The sequence below is a fragment of the Balaenoptera acutorostrata genome, chromosome 15 (genome assembly GCF_949987535.1).
Source record: "Balaenoptera acutorostrata chromosome 15, mBalAcu1.1, whole genome shotgun sequence".
Taxonomy (NCBI): domain Eukaryota; kingdom Metazoa; phylum Chordata; class Mammalia; order Artiodactyla; family Balaenopteridae; genus Balaenoptera; species Balaenoptera acutorostrata.
Genome location: NC_080078.1, coordinates 67,655,322 through 67,676,079, shown reverse-complemented (window position 1 = coordinate 67,676,079; position 20,758 = coordinate 67,655,322). Strand labels below are relative to the sequence as shown.

At 56.8% G+C, this 20,758-nt stretch overlaps 1 protein-coding gene across 5 annotated transcripts in view; it reads right to left on the bottom strand.

The window, feature by feature from the left end:
- Nucleotides 1-18,962, bottom strand: part of SRC (SRC proto-oncogene, non-receptor tyrosine kinase) — a 55,255-nt gene extending 36,293 nt beyond the window's left edge. For all 5 annotated transcript variants that reach the window (XM_057529299.1, XM_057529303.1, XM_057529304.1 and 2 more), the window contains exon 1: nt 18,626-18,962. The gene's annotated coding sequence lies outside the window, so the exon portion shown is untranslated. The remainder of the gene's footprint in view (nt 1-18,625) is intronic.
- Between the last annotated feature and the right edge of the window lie 1,796 nt (nt 18,963-20,758).

Below are 20,758 nucleotides of genomic sequence, written 5' to 3'. Positions count from 1 at the left end.
CCTTCTGAACCTCCAAGGCTGGGTCCCCAGCTGATGCCCCGCCCTCCTCGCAACAGCCCTAGGGCGCAGGTACCACCAGCACTGGCCCGTGTCCACAGGGGAGGAAGCTGAGGCTGGAGGAGCGCAGGAGAGGGTGCCGGCCCATCACGCCCACCCCAAAAGCGGGGGCTCTGACCCTTTCCTGCCTCCCCTGGAGCCTCCCACACTAGGCAGGAATCTTCTGATTCCCTTTCTTCCTTCAGACTCTCAAAATAATGACGTGCTCAGCTGAGGTGTTTTTCTACAAGTGGTTTCGGAATATAGAAGAGAGTCCTGCTTCAGAGCAGGGGAATATGAATAATGACAGTAATAAGAATAACGGCAGTAGCAACAGCTAATATTCATTTAGCACTTTTTTTTTTTTTTTTTTGGCAGCACCGTGTGGCATGCAGGATCTTAGTTCCCCGACCAAGGATCAAACCCGCATCCCCTGCAAGGGAAGCACAGAGTCTTAACCACTGGACCGCCAGGGAAGTCCCTATGTGCCATTCTTATCACCCCATTTTACAGAAGAGGAAATGGAAGCACAGACAGGTTAAATGATGTGATTAAAATCCCGCCTCTTAGCAGCTAAGTGCCAAGTTCCTCCCTCTCTGAGCTTCTCCCTGAAGGGGGGCTGCCACCCCTTGGGCCACTGGGATGGACCCAAGGAAGAAGCCAGGGCCAGGGCCAGCTCAGCCCCCTCCCCAGAACTCAACACCATCGGCTGCTCCAGTGCAGGTTGGTGGGGTGGAATGGGGCGTGCTGATGGCGGTGTGGAGACCTACACCTTTCCCCCTCATGCCCTCCCACCTGGGGTTCACACTACCCCTTCCATGCTCCCAACAGCCCTGGAACAAGCTATGGCCACAGTCATTTTACACATGAGCACACAGGGCTCCAGGAAGCTGCCCCAGCCAGGAAGTAGAGTGCAAAGGCCCTGAGGCAGGAAGGTCAGATGTGCAGGTCTGGACTGAGTGGGTTCCAGCTCAACTGGGTCGCTGCAGGCTTTTGGCCCAGGCACGAGGAGGTCGGAGGGAGGCCCCAAGAGAGACCTGTCCAGCAATTTAGGTCAGAAAGACCTGAAAATTTGAGAGAGAAGCCCATGAAGATTTTCTCAGGCCCCTGAGTGTGCTGGGAGGGACGGGGGGAGGTTACTGAGGCTTCATCCCACAGTGATCCTGTCAGAGCACAATGATCAGCTTCAGAGGAGACACCTAAACCATGGTGGACTTCCCAGAGGAGTGGACATCTCAGCTGCAGTCCAAAGGCTGAGCAGTTTGTGAAAACAGGAAGGGGAAGCATGATCCAGGCAGAAGGGATTACTTGGCCAAAGACCCAGAAGTGGGACCATTTAGAGAAAGGCAAAGAGCCAGGTCAGTTTAAGTCATGTAGCCTCAGTTTCTCCAGCAGCAAAATGGGGGAAAGACAGGCACACTGTGGGTGCCTCCATCTCCCCCACACCCACTATCTCCCTTCTCCAAGGCCCCCACCCAAGAGGAAGGGCACTGGGAAGTTGGCTGCTGGGTCCTCCTGCCATGGAGCATCTTTGGGGCTGGTGAGGTTGGCAGGGTTGGGAGGTTTCACTGACTGCCCCCCCCCGACACCCTCTACCCCAGAATCCAGGCCAGGCAGCCTGGCAGGTGGATGGGGAGGGCAGCTCACAGGCCAGGAGGCCACAGCCCTGATCTTAGAGAGCTTTGTGAGATCTCCCCCTTCACAGATGTGGAAGTGGAGGCTCAGAGAGGGGAGCACTCAGCCTCAGGTCACACAGCAAGGTGGAGGCCAGCTCTTGAATGAGGGTGTGGGACTGGGACCCGGACTGAAGATAAGATTCTTGGGGCACCAGGCCCAGGAGCGCTGGGCTGAGGAGGAGCTAGAAGAGGAGATGCTGGCCCCAAAGGACCACAGACCAGGCAAGTCCCAGGGACCCAGCCAGGTACCACCTGGCCCGGCCAGATGAGGGCTGGCCACCATGTGGCTAAGTGGAAGGCCTCCATCAGAATCTCCATGTGACCTCGGCAAGCCACGCCCCCTCCTGGGCCTCAGCATCTGCACCTGGACAAAGGCCCTAGCATGCCAAGGATTCCTTAACAGACCCCCAGCATCAGTGGTGACCACAGGGAACACTGAGGTGACACGTTTTGCTCTCTCCCAGCCTCTCCAAGGTCATGTCTCCCAGGCCCCGCCCCCGTGGTTCCACCCCCGCTGGCTGATGGCTGACAGGCCTTGGGGGGACAGATGCCAGCCGGCCCCTGCCCACGGTGCCCACTATTCCTGCCAGCAGCTCTGGCTGCTTCCCTGCTCTGGGAACACACAGTGCCCCCTCGTCCCCGCCCCCACCCACACCCACACAGGAGCTCCGTCCAGGGACACGGGTGGGCAGAAGCACCTGGCGGCCAGGCCCCTCCACGCTGTCGGCCCTGTGCTCAACCCCCCACACTCAAAGCTCGCAGGTGCCACCCTGGACATGTGACCTCGGGAAGGTCCAGGCCTTCCTTTATTCATCCATGAAATGGGGGCTCTGGCAGGTCTCTGAGGGAGAAGGCATCCGAGCCTGAGGCTGAGGACAGTGGTCAGCAAGAGAGCCGAAACCCTTAACGCGCCTACGGGCTGTTCATGGGATCAAGGCCAAGGGTGGAGGGGAGTCAGCTGCACGCTCCCTCCTCCCCACCACTTAACCCTCCCTGGACTCGTAATTACCCTGTAGCCTCCAGCCCTTTGCACATGCTGTTTCCTCTCCTGAGGCTTCACCACCCACTTCCCCGTGCCCCCCATGAACTCCAGTGCACCCTATGGGCCTGACCACAGGTCATACTTGACCTTGCCTACCCTCCAACAGAGAGAGGTACCTCTCTTTTTCTGGGCTCACATAGCCTCCATCACATGGGGACTAAGAGTTGTACTGCTTGGGGACTTCCCTGGTGGTCCAGTGGTTAGGACTCGGCGCTTTCACTGTGATAGCCTGGGTTCAATCCCTGGTTGGGGAACTGTGACCCGAAAGCTGTGCGGTACAGCCAAAAAACAAAAGAGTTGTACTGTCTGGGTTCAAAACCCAGCTCTGACCCTTCCTAGCTGTGTGACCTTGGAAAAGTTACTCTACCTCTCTGTGCCTCCATTTCCTCACTTATAAAATAGGGATAAAAATAATAATTACCTCCAAGGATTGTTGTGAGGATTAAACGAAGTCATATTTGTAAAGGGCTTAGAACAGAGCCCAGACCCTAGCAAATGTGCCGTAAGTATTTGCCATTAACCAATGAGAGTAGCGGCTGATACCTGTTGAGCACCTACTGTATGCCAGGCCCGGTGCTCAGTATTTTACCTGGATTATCTCACAACAGCCTGGGAGGAGGGGCCGTTATGAACCTCGCTTTAAAACGGCAAAGACAGGGAGGTCCAGAGGCATCAGCTTCACCTCAAAATATATCTGGGGAAGAAGGGGATTTTGCTGATATTAAGGAACTATTGTGCATTTCTTTCAGGTAGATTATGGTTTTGTGGCTACTTTCTTAACATGAGTCTTATCTTTTAGAGATACATACTGAAAGATTTACACGTGAAGGAAGACATGCATGCAGGATTTGCTTTAAAATGACACAGGAAGGGGGTGGGATGGAACAGGTGTGGAGGGGACAGGCCAGGCCATGGGTGGTGCTTGGGGCTCAGTGACAGGTTCATGGGGTTTGTTATACTAATATGCTTCTATAACAAAGAGTTTTAAAAGGAAGATGAAATAAAATAATGCAAAACAACGTTTGACCCTCTGCCGCCCCACCAACTGCCCCAGCCTGGGCCAACCACTGTCACCCCTTCCCCTCGCTGGACGAATGCAGTCGTCCCTCTGGTCCGCCTGTCTCCACCCTCAGCCCCCAGTCTGCTTTCCACACAGCAGCCAGATGCTCTCAGAAAGCCTCCTGCGGGCCCCGCCTCACTGGGAGGTAAGAGCCAACATCAGAAGGGTCCAGAAGCCCTCCCTGGACACCTCTGCATCTTTCGGCCCTTTCCTCCTGTCATTCTCCCCGCGCTTGCTCTGTTCCCCTGGCCTCCTTGCTGTTCCTCCAACACTCCAGCCTGCCACTACCTTCCGATCTTTGCACTGGCTGTACCCTCTACCTGGGTTCTCTTGCCCCAGGGAGCTACATGGCTCCTGCCTCCCCTCCTGGGAGGTGAGCTTCTGGGAGAGGTCTCCCTCCCACCCCCAAACCCCCCCCCACCCCCAGGCCCGCCATCCTATCTAATCACAGCCATTCTGTACAACCCAGCCAGTCTTCCCAGCTTTACATTTGACCCATGACACTTATCACGTTCTAACAGACCACGTGCATATTTTCCTTATTTGTTGTGTTTTTGTCTCCCCCACTAGAATGTCAGCTCTGTGAGAGCACAGATTTTTGTTTGGTTGGTTCTTTGCTGTATCTCCAGCCTCTAGAACATTGTCTGGCGCATAGTAGTGTTCAGTAAATATTTGTGGGAGGGAGGGGTAGATGGAGGGAGGGATGGAGGGAGGGATGGAGGAAGGGATGGAGGGATGGAAGGAGAGAGGGAGGGAGAAAAGGATGGTGGGATGGATAGAGGGAGGGAGGGAGGAGTAGAGGGAGGGATGAAAGGAGGGAGGGAGGGATGAATGGGTCCTACCCAGGGCCCCAGGAGATAAAGAGATACAGGCCTCAGCCCCAGGTTTGCCCAGCCCCACAGCCTATGCCCGACCACTGCACTCTCCTGCCACTGCCTGGCATGTCCCCATGGCAGAGCCTCTGACCACCCTGGTTATATGGGACACTGTGCAAGTCTGAGAGAGCTGTAGACCCCGAGCCTCACCCGGCACGGCCTCAGGCACGGCATGGGTACCGGGGATGCCTGCTGCATGAGCCAGGAGTGAGTGAAGCATGAGCCAGGGGCCGTCCGTGGGCCAGGGCATCCAGAACATGTCTGGTCCCGTGTTCCCGGTGCGAACACACTCAGGGCTGGCAGGCCTCAAACCGGCTCTGCCAGTGCGGCCAGGGCGGGGCGGGCGCTGCAGGCTCAGGCTGGCACGGCGGGCAGATGGAGGGGTGCTGCCGGAGCCGGAACCCGCAGCTCAGGGAGGGAGAAAGCTAAGCAAGCGGACGGTGTCGCTCCCACTAATCCCAGCCCCATGGAGACAGAACTGTTCCAGCCCGAGCAGCTCTTGGGTTTCTTCCTGGGCAGTAAGGGGATCCCTTTCCAGACCCCAGGCCCTGACCTGCTCTGTGAAGGGCAGGATCCCTTCCCGCTAGGACCCGTCCACAGCCTAGAAGCCCGAGACAGAAGGGCAAGGCCGGGAAGTGGTCGGCACCAGAGCAGGACAAGGCAGCAGGGAACCTGGTGTAAAGCCTGGCTCTGCCCCACAGTGCTGCACAGCCCTGAGCCAATCGTGGCCCTTTCAGGACCGTTTCCCCAGGTGGAAAGCAGTGCTGGGCATGGATTCCAGGGACCCTCCATCCCAAGGTGCCGATTTATCTAGAAGAGGCCACCTCGGCGATTCCAGCCCTGCCCCCAAAGCCCACCTCTGGGGATAGACATGGCCAGAGCCCGGACTCACACATGTCCTTACTCCCCACAGAAACAACAATAATAAAAACACCTGCTGAGGGCTTCCCTGGTGGCGCAGTGGTTGAGAATCCGCCTGCCAATGCAGGGGACACGGGTTCAAGCCCTGGTCTGGGAAGATCCCACATGCCGCAGAGCAACTAAGCCCGTGCACCACAACTTCTGAGCCTGTGCTCTAGAGCCCATGAGCCACAACTACGGAGCCTGCGTGCTGCAACTACTGAAGCCCAAGCACCTAGAGCCCGTGCTCCGCAGCAAGAGAAGCCACCGCAATGAGAAGCCCACACACTGCAACGAAGAGTAGCCCCCGCTCTCCACAACTAGAGAAAGCCCGCGCGCAGCAATAAAGACCCAACACAGCCAAAAATAAATAAAATAAATAAATTAAAAAAAAAATACGTGCTGATCACTGAACACTTAACTCTATGCCTGGCATCCAGCTTTACATGCACTGTTTCATCCGGTCCTCCCAACAACACTGTGAGGTAGGGACTGTTACTGTGCCCATTTCCCAGCAGAGAAAACTGAGGCCTAGTTGAGGCAAGCTGGAGTTCAGGCCCCCCACCCCACCCCTGGGCAGCCTCTATCTCCCCAAGACAGTTCAGGGTGGGAAAGAAATCTCAGGTACCCCCTGAAATGGCAGGGTCCATATTCCCCAAATCCATTGATCCTCCTGAGTCCTTAGAGGCCAAGCCCCAACCCTGCCCCCACTGTGTAACCCAGGCCATGGGTATACGACTCAGAGCCTCAGTTCTCTCATCTGTAAAATGGGTAGGATCCTGCCAGGTTTGCCTAAGGGATACCGCTGTTTAAAGCCGCGGGAACTGGAAGACTCAGTCCAACCCTCAGGAAAAGGTGGAGAAGCTCCTGGGACTACGTGCCTCCAGATGGATTAGGGGGAGGGGGAGTGAACATGAACCAGAAGCCCAGTGGTCTGTGGCAGAGACTCAGCCCCTCATCACCAGCAGCCCAAGAGAGGAAGGATGATTCTTCCTGTGCCCCATGCAATCCAGTTCCAAGCCCTGTCAGTCTCACCTCCAAACACATCCTGAATCCACCTCCTTCCCTCCCACCACGGTCACCCCCTCGTCCAGCCCTCCAGGCTGGCCAATTGTAGGCAGAGAGCCTTTCTGAAATGTCCATCTGAACCCATCACTCCTGCTTAACACCCCTCACAGCCCACACTCCAAGACAAAGTCCTTGCGGGGGGCCTCCAAGGTCCTACAGTGGACACTACCAGCCCCACCCCCTTCACTCCTGCTCCACCCACACTGGCCACTTCCCCTTTCCCTGAGAACCCAATACACATCTGCCTCAGAGCCTTTGCACTTGCTGTTCCGTCCACCCAGAGCATACTTCCTCCAGACAAATGCCTGCCTGACTCCCTCACTTCCTTCAGGTGCTTTACTCAAATGTCTCCTGCTCAGAGAGGTCTTTCCTGACCACCGTTTTAAATAGCAACACGCCCAGCCAATTCTGCTCTCTTTGAGTCTCATTTCAAAAGCTACCTCCTCACAGGAGGCCTCTCTGACCTCCCCCAGCCCAAGTGAGAACCTTCAACTTCTCCTTCCCAGCATGGACCATGGCTCTGATAACATAACATACTGTATGACTACATGTCTGATGAGGACAGGGGCCACTTCTGTCTCACTCACAGCTGAATACTCTGCAGTGGGCATAATATTCAAAATAGTTAACAGCTGGGATGCTTGGGCACCATCTGGTCAGAATAGACACTGGCCCAAAGTACAGGGCCTAGCATGGAGTGGGTACTTGGTAATTACTGAATGAATGAACAAATGAACAAAAGGATGAATGGAGGAATGGATGGATGGATGATAGATGGATAGATGGATGGATGGATAAGTGAACAGGGCACACACAGTGGGCCTGGGACTTAGCAGGGATGCCCGGGGCTCTGAAAAGGTGGCCTGGAGAAGGGAAGGGCGCATCCAAGCTCACCAGCCGGGCTCTGCAGCTGCAGCCTCTCCTCCCGCACAACCCCACTTTCATTTCCCATCCTCTCGGGCTGAGGAAGCTCCTTCCCCCAGGGGAACTGGGTGAGAAGGCGGGGCAGATGGCCCCCTGGTCCCAAAGAGGGGGGGCTCCCAGACTCCATCTGTCCCACTACAAAGGAGCTTTGTCCTCGGTGCTGAGAGCCCGAGGCAGACCGGAAACTGCCCCTCAGCCTCCCAACAGGTCCCGGCACCCCCGGTCAGCTGGGCCAACAGCTCCAAAGCCAGATCCCAGGGACTGACACAGTATTGGGCACAGCCTTCTAAAATCTCATTAATCCTCCCTAGGAGCCCTAGGAGGGAGGTTCTAGGACGACCCGAATTTTTACAGATATAGAAACTGAGGCAAAGTTATTTGGCCAGCAAAGAGCAAAGCTGGGATTCAAACCCAGGCCCACCGGGCACCAGAGTCTTCAGCCACAGCTCTCAACTCACCAAGTCTGCAGTATAGATCCTCTGGGTTCAGCAGGGTGGAGGGGCCTTTTGGAGGTTCAAGTGGGCAACCATGCCTGACCCTTCACGCTACCAGGAGACTACCACCCTGGCGAAGTTTGCCCAACAAGGGAAGGAGGTCGGGCCCTGAATCCCGGAGCCCTCGCCCCACGCCCAGCCGGTGCACCAGGTGCCTTTGGAGCCTGCCGGCCCCAACACGTCTCCACCACTTCCTGCCAGGCAGGCGTCCACAGGGAAAGGCTGTGCGGGCAGGCAGACCAGGCGGCAGACATCCCCCGCCCCTCACCTGCCGCTCCCCTGTCGGTCCCAGACCTGCCACCTGCCTGGCCGCCACCCACCTTCTCTCCAGGCCCATCTGCTCTCAGGGCAGTCACCAGAGCCACATCACCAAAGCCGCACTGCTGACGGGGCACCCACCCTCAGCTGGGCACTACCCACAGCACCAGAGAAATCAGTTCTGCACCCCCCCTCCTCCGTGCCTCTCCTCGCTGCCCGAGGGCAGTGTGTAGTCTCCCCAGGCAGGTACTCCCAGCCCTCCATTGATTGGCACCAGCCACCGCTCAGGGCCAAACTCTACCGCTCCTCTGAGCTCCAACAAGAGCAACTATTCACACTGCATCTTCAGGCCTTTCTGAAGCTCCACCGGCTCCCAGAGAACCATTCCATTCTTCCAGGTATGTCATATGTACCGCTTCCTCCAGGAAGTCTTCCCTGACCCACTCCCTCCAAGACTCCAGACCAGTCCCTACCTTCCGTCCCAGGTAGGGGCTCTTGATCCTTATCTTGAACCCCAGCCTCTGTGGGCTACCTTCACTTGGCAATAGTAACTGAGCACCTGGGCCCAGCCTGATCCTTCTCTCTGTCCTCTCTTTACACCTTCAGCAGGAGGCCTGCCCTGCTCCCAGCAGCCCCAGGCCAAAGCCTTGCCTGATCAACTGAGTCATCATCTAAATACCGTGTACTTGACCTGCCGCTCCCCACCTCCCCAGGCTACGTGGACACACATCAGGCTCTTTCCCACCTCCAGATCTTTGCTCATGCTGTCTCTTCTTCCTGGTAGGCCCTCACCCTTCTTTTCCTCTCATGAGCTCCTGCTCACCCTTTAAGCTTCAGGCCAGGTATCACTTCCTCTGCAAAGCCCTTCTGGCATCATAATAGCTGCCCCAGTTCATATGGCGCCTACCTCATGGTAGGGCAATGATCAGGGTCTGTGTCTGGCTCCCCCAGGTTGTAGGCTACTCCCAGAGTGAATCTTTGGGGTCCCCGGCACCCAGCACAAGGCCCAGACCTCACCAGCAGGTAATCAAAAGTCCAGCTGCCGACTCCCTGCCTGGAGAGCCCAGGGGCAGAAGCCAGGAGCAGCTACCAAAGGCAGCACTGAGTCCGATTTTGCCCACACTGCCCACAGATCTAAGGTAGGGGTGGAGTGGGGGAGAGGGCTTTCCACCAACGGCCAACTGGTAACCAAACCCACGTCGTTTCTGAAACTAGGGCACAGGAGAGAAACGGGAACAGCAGAATTGTCCCCAAATAGAACTGTGGCTCATCTGGTTCCAGGGCCTCCGGGAACACCTGGCAGGGGTGGGGGTGGGGAGGGCAGGTGGCTGCTCCCGAGGCTGAGAAAGGAAATCTAAAGTTTGGAGGGTGGGGAGGTCGACACCACCGCAGTCGGCACTGACACCCTGCCCACCTCCCTCAGGGCTGGTCCAAATCCTGGAAGGTGGGGGGTCCTCTCCCACTTTCCCCCACCCACCCATGGGGTGCTCCCTAAACCATCCCACCTCCCAGCCTTTGCTCAGCCGGGTCCTCTGCCTGGAATGCTGCTCCCCTTGCTGCTAGTCAGAACCCTGCCAATCCTTGCGACCGTAGCCACGGACTGGGCACTTTCTATAAGCCCGACATGGGCAGGCATGTGGGGGGAATGAGCTTATCACATCTTCCCAACAGTCCTGTGAGGAAAAGACTCCTGCCCCCATCTCACAGATAAGGAAACTGAGGCTCAAAAAGAGAAGCCATTTGCCCAGGACACAGAGCAGAGGAGGCAGGTGGACCAGGTGATGTGGTGGGACCTGGGTGGCGGCAGCCAGAGGGCACCCAGAAGGCCTGGCAGGGCCTGGTTCAGCTTCCTAGGCAGGCCCAGCCTTGGGGACTTGGCATAACTCAGGGCCAGAGAACACAGGGCACAGCCCCACAGGGCACAGGGGACAGAACAAGAGCCCCTACATCCCTCTGACCCCCACCCTAGGGTGGCTGAGGACTGAGGAGCCACATTGGTACAATGTGATGGAACTATCTCCCCCCACATATGCACAGACCCACTGCACAGATGAGAAAACTGAGTCCTGGAAGGGGACAGTTTCCCCATCTGGAAAGTGAGATGTGCCACAGGAACCGTCTGGCTGTGACATCCCCCTGTGGCCTGGTGGATGCTATTTCCTTTCTCTGGGTCTCAGTTTTCCTATCTGGAGAATGGGGCTGTGATTCCCTTCCTCCCCAGGTTGATACAAATTATGAAACAGCTAACATTTATTGAGCGTTTACTACGTGCTGGCATTGCTCAGAGCATCACGCATAGTGCCACACTCGATCCTTAGAACAAGTCTGTGATGTGGATACTGCCATCAGGCCTGTTTTTCAAATGGGGAAACTGAGGCAGAGAGAGGTGAGCTGACTCACCAAAGTCACACAGCTAATATGGAGGTAGAGGAGAAACCCGTGGGGCTAGGGGCGGGGTGGCTTCCCAGAGGAGGCTCCTGGCCTTCACGCTGTCCAGAGAGGATTGGGGGGGAGGGGCTGGAGGAGGGGTCAGGGGTCAGGCCGGAGGCAGAGTGGGGCTCAGCCCAGAGGAGGCAGGGCAGGCCTGCGGTGCTGAGGAGGCCCTGGGTCCAAATCCATGCACTGGGTGGCTTGGGCAAGCCTTTTTGCTCCTCTGAGCCTCAGTTTCCTCTTTGGTAAAATGGGGCCAGAACTGCTGCCTCACAGGGATGCTGTGGGGACCAGACACAGCCATTCGCCTGGCACTGGGCAAGGGCTCAACTATGTGCTCAAGGAACGGGTGACAATGGAAGGAATCCTCAGGGCTGGGCCACTGGGCTCACTGTTCCTTTAGGACCCGGGTGGTATCTGACTCTCCACTCCAAAGGAGTGGGAAGGGGGGCACAACCTGCCTCTTCTCTAATTCCTAGATGGAACCCTTCCAGCTCTGCCAGCTTTCCAGGCTGTGTGGCCTCAGACAAATCACTTCACCTCTCTGAACTTCCGGATCTTCCTTTTGATAATAAGTCGAGGCTTCCACAGGGCTCTGAAAGAGGAGTTCCTCACTGGAAGGACTAAGGGCTTATGCGGGGAGGGTGGTTCAGTTCCACCTGCCCAGAGAGAGTAGTCTCTGGCATGACCCTGCCTTGAGGCCTCAGTTTCTTCATCTGCCAAATGAAGTTTTTTTTTGTTTTTTTTTTTTTGCCATGCTGCGTGGCTTACAGGATCTTAGTTCCCCAACCAGGGATTGAACCCACGCCCCCTACAACGGAAGCGCAGAGTCCTAACCACTGGACCGCGAGGGAATTCCCCAAATGAAGATTTTTATGATGGTCTGTCTCCCTCCCAGCTGGGGATGGCCAGAGGTGATTGAGGAAAGTGCTTTGTAAACTGTAAAGTGCGGCACCCGTGAGAGTGATGACTATCACCGTATTCCCTTAGAGGCAAAAAGAATCCTATGACTTGCCATCTAAGGCAGAATGTGCTAGAGCCATGAGGGAGGGCAGAGAATGGGCAAGGCAGGTGCAGAGGAGGGGAGCGCGGAAAGTATGGACTCGGGTTGGGGCAGAGAGGATGGTCAGCAAAGGCTTTCTGGAGGCAGAGGCATCTTAGCCATGGTGGGTGTGGAGAGGGAGGGCACACCAGGCAGCAGGACCCACAGGGTAAAGCACGGACGCTGGAAAACCCGGGGCCAGCAGGAAGGCAGCTGATGGTTCAGAAAGGCTAACGGGTCACCTGAGTGAAAGGGAAGTGTGGGAGGTGACAGGGTGAAGCAGAGGGAAGAGCTCGGCCCAGACCACCAGCATCTCCAGGGGCCCTTGCTGGGGACCTTCCCCAAAACACAAGAGCAGTAACAGCCCCTGCCTCCAGGCCACGTGGGCAAAGACGCAAAGCACCCAGGGCTCAAAGGGCAGCCACCTTCAGAGAGATGGACCCATTCAGTGAGGGGGCCTTGAATGCCAGGGCTCAGGGCACTGGGAGGCCTTGACAAGCCACAGGAGGGCAAGGGCTGAGGCGGGAGGTGGGCTCAGGGAGGCTGGCTGGAGCTGGCGGCTTCCAGTAGGTCCAGCCACCAAACTTGTCTGTCTCTAGTTAACCTCCCCCCCCAGCCCCACCCCATAGGACTAGCCTGGACACAGGCGTCCAGTCTCAGCCCTAGTGTTCCTGGATCAGTTGACCGGCAGAGGCCCAGAATTCCCGCCTCGTCAGGGAATTACCTTCATAATCACAGACACTCAGAAATCGTAAACACTTACTGTGCGGGGGCCCTGCGCCGGAGCAGACACAAATTCGCTCACCTGACCCTCACGCCACCTTGTCAAAGCTGTACTGGCATTGTCATCCCCACTTCAGAGATGGGGAGACTCAGGCTCAGAGCAACCATTTTCCCGCAATCACACATAGCAAACAAGTGGCAGAGCCAGGACTCGAACCAGAACCAATTCGCTCCAAAGGTCTGGCTACTTCCACTCCCTTTAGTCCATGAGCATCCATGGAGCACCCATTATGTGCCAATCCTGGAAGCTGGGGGACCCCTTCAAGAACCCAGTCCTCCAGATCTGAGTGGAGATCCACCAGCCAGAGGTGGAAGCCCAGAAAGTCAGGATCACCTGCCCGCCCAGCAACACATCCAGCCTCCACCCAGGGAAAGAGCTCAGCCAAGCTGAGCGCACACTCACTGGGACTCAGATGCCTCACATCAACCAGAAGCCAGAAGTCTGGGCTCACATCTCACTCCGCTGGGTGACTGTGGCCCCAGCCCTTGGCCTCTCTGAGCCTCATTTCCCTCTTCTGTGTAATAGAAACAAAAATTCCACCCACCCCAGGGATGGGACAAAGAATGGAATAAGTCACCTTGCTATGACCTGGCCGGAGAGGGCACAACGTGAGGACATCGACATCAGACAGAGTAAAAGTCAAGGCCACACATTTGGATAAAGCAGCGGGAGAAAAGATAATCAGACCTTGACAGGGAGGCTGAGCTTCCCGACACCACCCTAACCCCAACTTCCATCCCCCAGCCGGGAGTCACAGCCCAGCAGGTCTGAGGACTCCAAGGACCCATCCCCACAGTCTCTCAACAGCCCCCCACAGCCCCGCTGACATCGCCAGGCTCACACGGCATCAAAGAGGACCCAGCCGGGCCAGCCCCTGGAGAACCCTGGCTAGGATCCCTATCGCAGAGCCTCAGGAGGGAAGATCCCATGCCAGACAGATGAAGAAACTGAGGACTAGAGCAGGAAAGGACTTGGGCAAGATCACCTGGCTTCTTCTCCTCTCTTGCTTTTCATTTTATTCTGGAACTTCTCTGGGTAGTTTCAAGAGGAGGGGAGGTACTGGGGTTCAGGTTGGAGGAGAAGTCACTTGCTCAAGGTCCCACAGAAAGGGGTGGGGAAATCAGGGTTCTGGCTTCCACCTCTGGGATCTTCCTGAATCATCTACTCCTTGACTCAGCGCCCCACCCCCTGCATTGTATTGTGGGAAGGAACAGGCTGGCTGGGTGGGGAGAGCCCTGGATGAAAAGATAGGAGATGTGCATTTTTCTCCCTGCTTGGACAATATGTCCTGGGTCTTTCTGGCCTCAATTCCCCCATCTGTGAAAAGAGAAGGTCAGAATAGATGAGGAATGACAAACTCATGGCATACATACAGTGATGCCTAATCCTCTGCCTGGGGCAGACATTACTAATCTATCACAGCACTCTTTCCCATGAAGCCAAGACTGGATCTCAGAAGGTTTCTCAACACAGTAATCTAGGTCTGGGTTAGGCCTAACCCTAACCCTAACCCTAACCCTGGGCCATCCCTAGACTGGGTAATATCTGAGTCCCCGCAAGGGAGGGGAAGGGGAAAAGAAAGACATAACATTTACTGGGCATCCAATAGTTTCAAGCTGCTGGGAGACATTCTCTGATTTAATCCTCACAAGGGAGGTGTGCAGAAGCTGAGGTTCAGAGAGGCTGAGTGATTTGCCTTTGGACAGACAGCTGGGAACAGGGCCTTGAACACAGGGGAGGTACCTACTGGGTCACCCACCCCAGGAACAGTGATGCAGAGCCAGCTACCAGGTGAGAGGCTAAGGTACAGCTTCACCCCATCCTCCTTTTGGCTGTACTAAGTGCAACCTCCATGCCCATTTTACAGCTTCAGAAACTGAGTCACAGGAAGGGGGTGTCAGTTGCCAGAAAACAATGGACTCAAGCAGGTGTCTGGCTGTTCCCCACCCCTATCTATCAAGCTAATGTGTGCTAAACGCTTTACTTCTGTCCCCTTGGGACATCCTGGGAGCCATGACTCATACTATCCCACTTCATAGATGAGGAAACTGAGATGCCCCCAAAGGAAGGGGCCCCCACCCCTCTAGGGGCTCGAGTGGAAACCAGAGTGGTTTACCATGGAGATAAGGTGGTAGGAGCAATGGAGGGGAAGTGAAGGGCTGGGGGAACCCAAAGGGAGATAGAGGCTCGGGGGCCACACAACTCAGGCAGGAAATGAGGCTCTGGTCAAAAAGCCCAGGGCAGGGGGGTGGAGGCCTTTGAAGGGGCTGTAAGGCCTGCAGAGACACGGGAGGCCCAGCCCTGGACTAGGAGCCCAGAGCCCCACAGCCTAGGTGCGGCCCTGTCACTTGGCAACTGGGAGACCCTAACAAGTGTCTTCCCCCTCTGGGTCTTAGTATTTACATGTGGAAAATGGGGCTAATCTCACCAAAGGCAAGCTTTCAAGAGGTTGAGACGGGCTACACCAGCAGAACTCTCCCAGCTCAGCCTCCTCACACACAGAGGGCAAGGCAGGACTCAAGTCACCCAATATACGGGTGGCCTTGGCCGCCAGCATCCTTTCCTAGACAAGCACCTTCAGAATCAGTGGGAATCATCCACTCAAAGCCTTCACCGGACAGCTGGGGAGCCCAGACCTATTGGACCAACTGACCCGCCCAGTGTCACACCATACAAGGCAGGTCCCATTTCCTGAGGACCTGCTGGCTCCAGGCACTGGGCACACGGCCCTCCTTTAACCCTCACCTGATAGGAAGATATTTACTGTTCCCATTTTCAAGACAAGGAAGCTAAGTCTCAGAAAGATAGAATGAATGACCCAAAGACACACAGCAGGCAGACACGGTCAGAACTTAAACACAAGCCTGTCTGAGTCCTGAGCCCTTACCCTACCTTTGTCTCCATCTCCCCAGCCAACCCCTCCCTGCTCCCCACCTCACTCCCAGCCTCCAGCCACCCTGCGTGGCACTGCCCCAACCCCTGGCTCTCACCCTCTCCTGCCTTCCTGCTACCGAACTCCTACTCTACTTTCAAAGCCCAGCCTCAAATTCCTCCTCCTCTTGATATCTGATCTAGGCCCTCACAGAATATCTGGAGTCCAGCCCACAGATCTTTTTCTACCAGGTGCCTTGGTCACCTCTGCACCCCTGTCTCCAACATGGGGCTGTTAACACCGGGGATACCAATCAGCCCGCTGTGCGAAGATGAAGGCCAAGCTCCTCCTCAAGGCCCATATGGCCCCACATGGCCCCGTCCTGCTGACAACACCCCCTCATTCACCTCTCACCCACTCCCCTTAATTTTCTACGCTCCAGACTCACAGGCTTTCTCATTGTTTCTCCATAACAGCACATGCTCCCCCACCTCAGGACATTTGCATGTGGAGTTCCCTCTGCCTGGTAAGCCCTACCCCTAGCTCCATGCCTGGCCAACTCCTCCACGCTTCCTTCGAGATTCCTCTGCACCCCACGCCTCTCCCTCTGAGCCCTTATCACATCTGTGATTATATATTAATTTATTTGGCAACCTGTTTGCTACTTGGCTCACCCTCTAGACTTAAATTTCTGGGCAGCCAGGAACCTGTTCACAATTCCCCAGCAAGGACCCACCCAGGCTGACCACTCCCCACAACCCCAGGGGCCCTGGGACGTGTCTGAGCTGAAGGGAAGAACGAGCGCTCTGCCCCTTCTTCGCTGAGGGAACCGCTGTTCCCTCCTGTCACCACCTCCTGGAAGCCTCCTAAGGCCTCCTACAGCTCCCACTGCTAACCCATCACCACACTGCTCAGCCCAAGTTCAAAGCTCCTAGAACATTGTAGGCGCTCAGTACAGGGCCATGGATGCTTGTATCTCGGCAGGTTTGGGGAAACGGGGTTGAGGACCAGGGGATGGGCGGTCTGTCAACAGGCCACTGAGCCATCTCCTCCCTGGCTCCTGGGGCTTGGGGGAGCTAGACAAGCCCCCCTCCCCACCCCGCCAACCCCCGGTCACAATCAGGGAAGAAGCCAAAGCAGGAACTAGCTATGAGCTGGGGATACTTCATGCTCTGGGAAGGAGCTAGGGGAGAAGAGGAGAGAGCTGGGGGGCCTTCCTGGGAGAGCTGGGTCTTAAGCTAAGCCTTAAAGAGCAAGAGCAGACCAGCAGCTCTTAGAGGAAAGGGCACTCCCAGCGGGGACACCTTCAGGAGCAAAGGCCCAGGGGCCGCACAGGAGGGCCTAGGCAGGCAGTCAGCTGAAAGAGGTGACACACTGTAAATCATTTCCCTGGGTGGAAAGACCACATCACCACATCACCAAAAGGGCCTCGTGGCTTCCACCCAATCACTCACTCATCAGTAGAGTCTTTTCCAACACTGCCTCGTGCCTGGTCCCATACTGGGAAACCCCAGTTCCCCCATCACTGGAAGGGTGCAAGGGCAGCCAGACCAGGGACTCTGAGGTCTAGGCTCTCATTGCAGCTTCAAACTGTGTGGCTCGGTCAAGTCACTTCCCCTCTCTGAGCCTCAGTTTCTTCACCAGCAAAATGGAGACACACAAGAGTCCCTACCTCATAGGAGGTGCTCAGTAGATGTTAGCAGCTATCATTATCATGGGCCCATTTTATACTTAACAAAAATGAGGCCAGAGGGAGTAGTGAGTTGTCTCAGGTCACACAGCTGCTGGGTGGCAAGACTGTGCTGGGGCTGTTTCTTTCTCAAGGGGTTAGGAGGTGGCTTTTGGGGCACCAATCCACCCCACTACGACCAGCCACCTCACCTCCCACCCATCTTTTTTAGGCAATTCATCCAGTGAAGTGCTCATTTATTGAACACCTACCACATGCTAAGCCCCTCCCTGCAGAAGTGCCTACAGTCTTCCCCAGAGGATCCCCACTGCACACATGTGGACTCAGAGGGGTGGTCCCTTGGCCCAGGTCACCCAGTGAGGTGAGAAGCCTAGGTCTTGTCTCCCCAGCCAGGAGGCCAAGATGAGGGTCAGCAACAGGACCAGCCTGGCCCATTCTTGAAATCATCTGGTCTCAGCTGCACTATGGCTGGGCCTGGACTCACCCCAGGTGACCCAGAGAGCACTGTCCCAATTGGACAGAGTCCCTGAAGCCCGGGAAGCTTCACCCAGGGCCACGCAAGGGCTCCGTCCACGCTCAAGTCTGCCTGAAGGCCCCAGAGGCTGAACTGCTACCCCACAGGTGAAACCCTTCTGTCAGCCCATACTTCCACCAGCCCAGTAAGCCCAGCCAGGCCCACAGCGGGGCCTGATGAGGACCCCTAGCTCAGAGAGGGCAGGCAGTTCTTTGAGGACACACAGCAGGGCAAGTAAGTGGTGGCCCCTGTCGGGACTCAAACCCACCACCAACCCCAGCCCAGACGGACAAATGGACCCAGCCTGGTGGCGAAATCCCAAAACTTTTGCCAACTTCTGAGCAGACAGGCGGCTGGGCCTGTCCAGAGGCGAGGCTGGGGGCTGTGGGCAGCAGGGACCAAGCACAGTTTGGCCAGTCCCTTCCAGGCCGGCAGCACCAGGCCCTACCCGAGGCCCCACGAGGACAGGGAGATCCTGGTGCCCCGGCCCGGCACCCCCAACCCGGCGCCCCCAGGCCCACCCTGCCCGCCCCCTCTCCACCTCCCATCCAGGGCTGGGGGCGCCAGGCCGGGCAGCCGCGGCCAGAGGCGGCGCCAACTGGCTCAGATTTCAGATTTGGCCTAGACCTGGCCCGGGGGCTCAGGCCCGGCTCGCTGCTTGCTCTCAGGGGGCCCGTAGAGGGACGGTGAGCCGGAGGGGGTCCCCGCGCGGACTGGACCCCTAAGCCCCCCCACCCAGCCCCCTCCCCCCGCGGCATCACAACAAAAGGCCGCGCCAGACAAGTCCCGGTGAGCCCGCCCTGCGCTCCGAGATCGCTGCTCGGCCCGGGGGGGGTGGGGGTTGGAGGGGGGCCCAGGAGCCCCCGCGGCCCGGCGATCCGACGCCAGGGTGGTCCCCGGGCGGGGGCTCCCTCACGCGGGCCGGGACTGGGGGCCGGCGGAGGGCCGGGGGGCGCTCACCTGGGCCGGCGGGCAGGCGGACGCACCGGCAGACAGACGCACCGGAGGACCGACCGCCGGATTGCCAGGGCTTCGGGCACACGGCGGCCTGGCCGCTCCGGCTCCCAGGCCGGAATGGATTCCGGGCCGGGAGAGACAGTTCGAGAGAGAAAGGGAGGAGGAGGAGGAGGAGGCGGCGGCGGCCTGGGGAGGGGAAGAGGAGGGAGGGAGCGCGCGAGCAGGGAGGAGGGGCCCGGCAAGCCGCCGGGAGGAGGAGGAAGGAGGAAGCGCGCCGGGACAGTTCCCCGCCGGTGACCTGGTAGAGACCCGTGCACGGCCTCCCCACGCCAAGGGTCCCGGCGGGCCGGGGAATGGGGGGCGGAGGCACCGGGCACAGAAGCCCCGCCCCCACCCCGCCCTGAGAGCGCTCCCTACCCTTGGGGCACCCATCAGCCCTCAAGCCAAAATGCCTCCCTAACTCCCCCACAGCCCACCCACCCTATTTACCCCAAATCTACCTCTCCCGAAATTATTAGTAATAATCAACAGCAGCACTGATGGAGCGCTCACTTCTTGCCAGGGGCCAGGCTAAGCGGTTCAGGTCAATTTTAGGATCTATTCCTACCAACCAACTGGGCTGGGCGGGCCATCGATTATCCCCATTTTACAGATGAAGAAACTGAGGCACAGAGAAGGGAGTCACCTGACAAGAACCAGGCCTTGGACCCTGGCCTTGACCTGAGTTTCCCAAAGTGGGGACTGAAGCAGGAAGGACGGTGTGGTAAGGAGCAACATTTATCTAAATAGATATGCATTCATTTTAATGTGCATCAGAAAAAAGAAAAGTAACTAAGGCAGCCCATCCGAAGTCAGCAAGTTCCAGATACTCCTGCTTAGGAGGGGGCTGAAGCAGGTATTTAGTGGAAATTACACTTCCAAGTAGATAAAGAGGCTGAGTACATCTGGACACAGGAGGCAGGGAGTGCAGCAGAGAAAGGAGGGGACATTGAGGAAATGCTGGTTTAGCCACAAAACCTCCAGGTACCACTATCTGACCCCTCCCCCCACTCCCACCATCTCTCAACCCAGGCTTCAGGACTGCCCTATTGGGGGTGGGTGCCCCACCCTTGGCTCTTCACATGTCCTCCTGGAATTACTGCACAGGGGAAGGTGAGCCTGAATCCAGCTTTAAATGCCACCATCTGCCTCTACTTTCCTTCTCTGAAAGTTCTTCCATTTCACAGATGGGAAAGTAAGGCCCAGCTGGGCCAAATGGTACCAGCCTGGGCTTCTCCGGAAAGGAGCTGGGAGGGGAACCCTAGAGTATGGGAGGCAAAGACCTCAGGGTACAATATAGTATCCAGGAGACCAGGAATGAGCAAGGTCTTAAGCCAGACTGATCTGAGTTCAAATCTAGACTAGTTGCCTACCCACTGTAACCTGTACAAGTCCATCAACTTCCCCAGCCCAGGTCCCCTCACCTATGATACAGGAGTGAACATGGCCACAGAGGACTCCTGGGAAAGTTAAAACTGACAAGGGTGAGGGTGACTGAGGTTGTGCTCAACAAAGCGTAGCTCTTATGGTTGGTAAACTGAGGCCAGAGGGGGAAAGGGCTGCTTGAAGCCCCACAGCAAGTCAGCAGCAGAGCCAGCACCAGAAGCCAGCCCGGGCTGGTGAAATGGCTGCACATATTTGCAAGGCTGGCTTAAAGATTAACTGCAGCTTCCCCTAGCTGGAGGAGCAGGTTTCTCAGCCCTCATTCACTCCTCAGACAGGCCTGAAGGCCTTTACTGGAGGCCTGGGCTAGGGGTGGGATGTTCATCCAGTGGTGTGCTGGAGCTGGCTCTTCCGACAGATTGTGTTCATCTCTTCCCAACTCCAAGTTCAATGATGTCATGTTGGTACCTTGACATCAGCCATGGTGGAAGTATTAACACCTTGGAAATCAGCAAACACTACAAATCAAGGCTTTTTTCCTTCCAGAAAGCTAGTTGTTAAATATTTACTGGCATATCACTAGATTCATCCCCAGGAGTTCAACTGAAAGTTCTGAGCTTCTTCTAGAGCTGGGATGACAGACGGCTTAAAAGCACAGACTTAGGACCCACAGACCTGGGTTCAAGTCCCATCTCTGCCCCTTTGTGGATATGT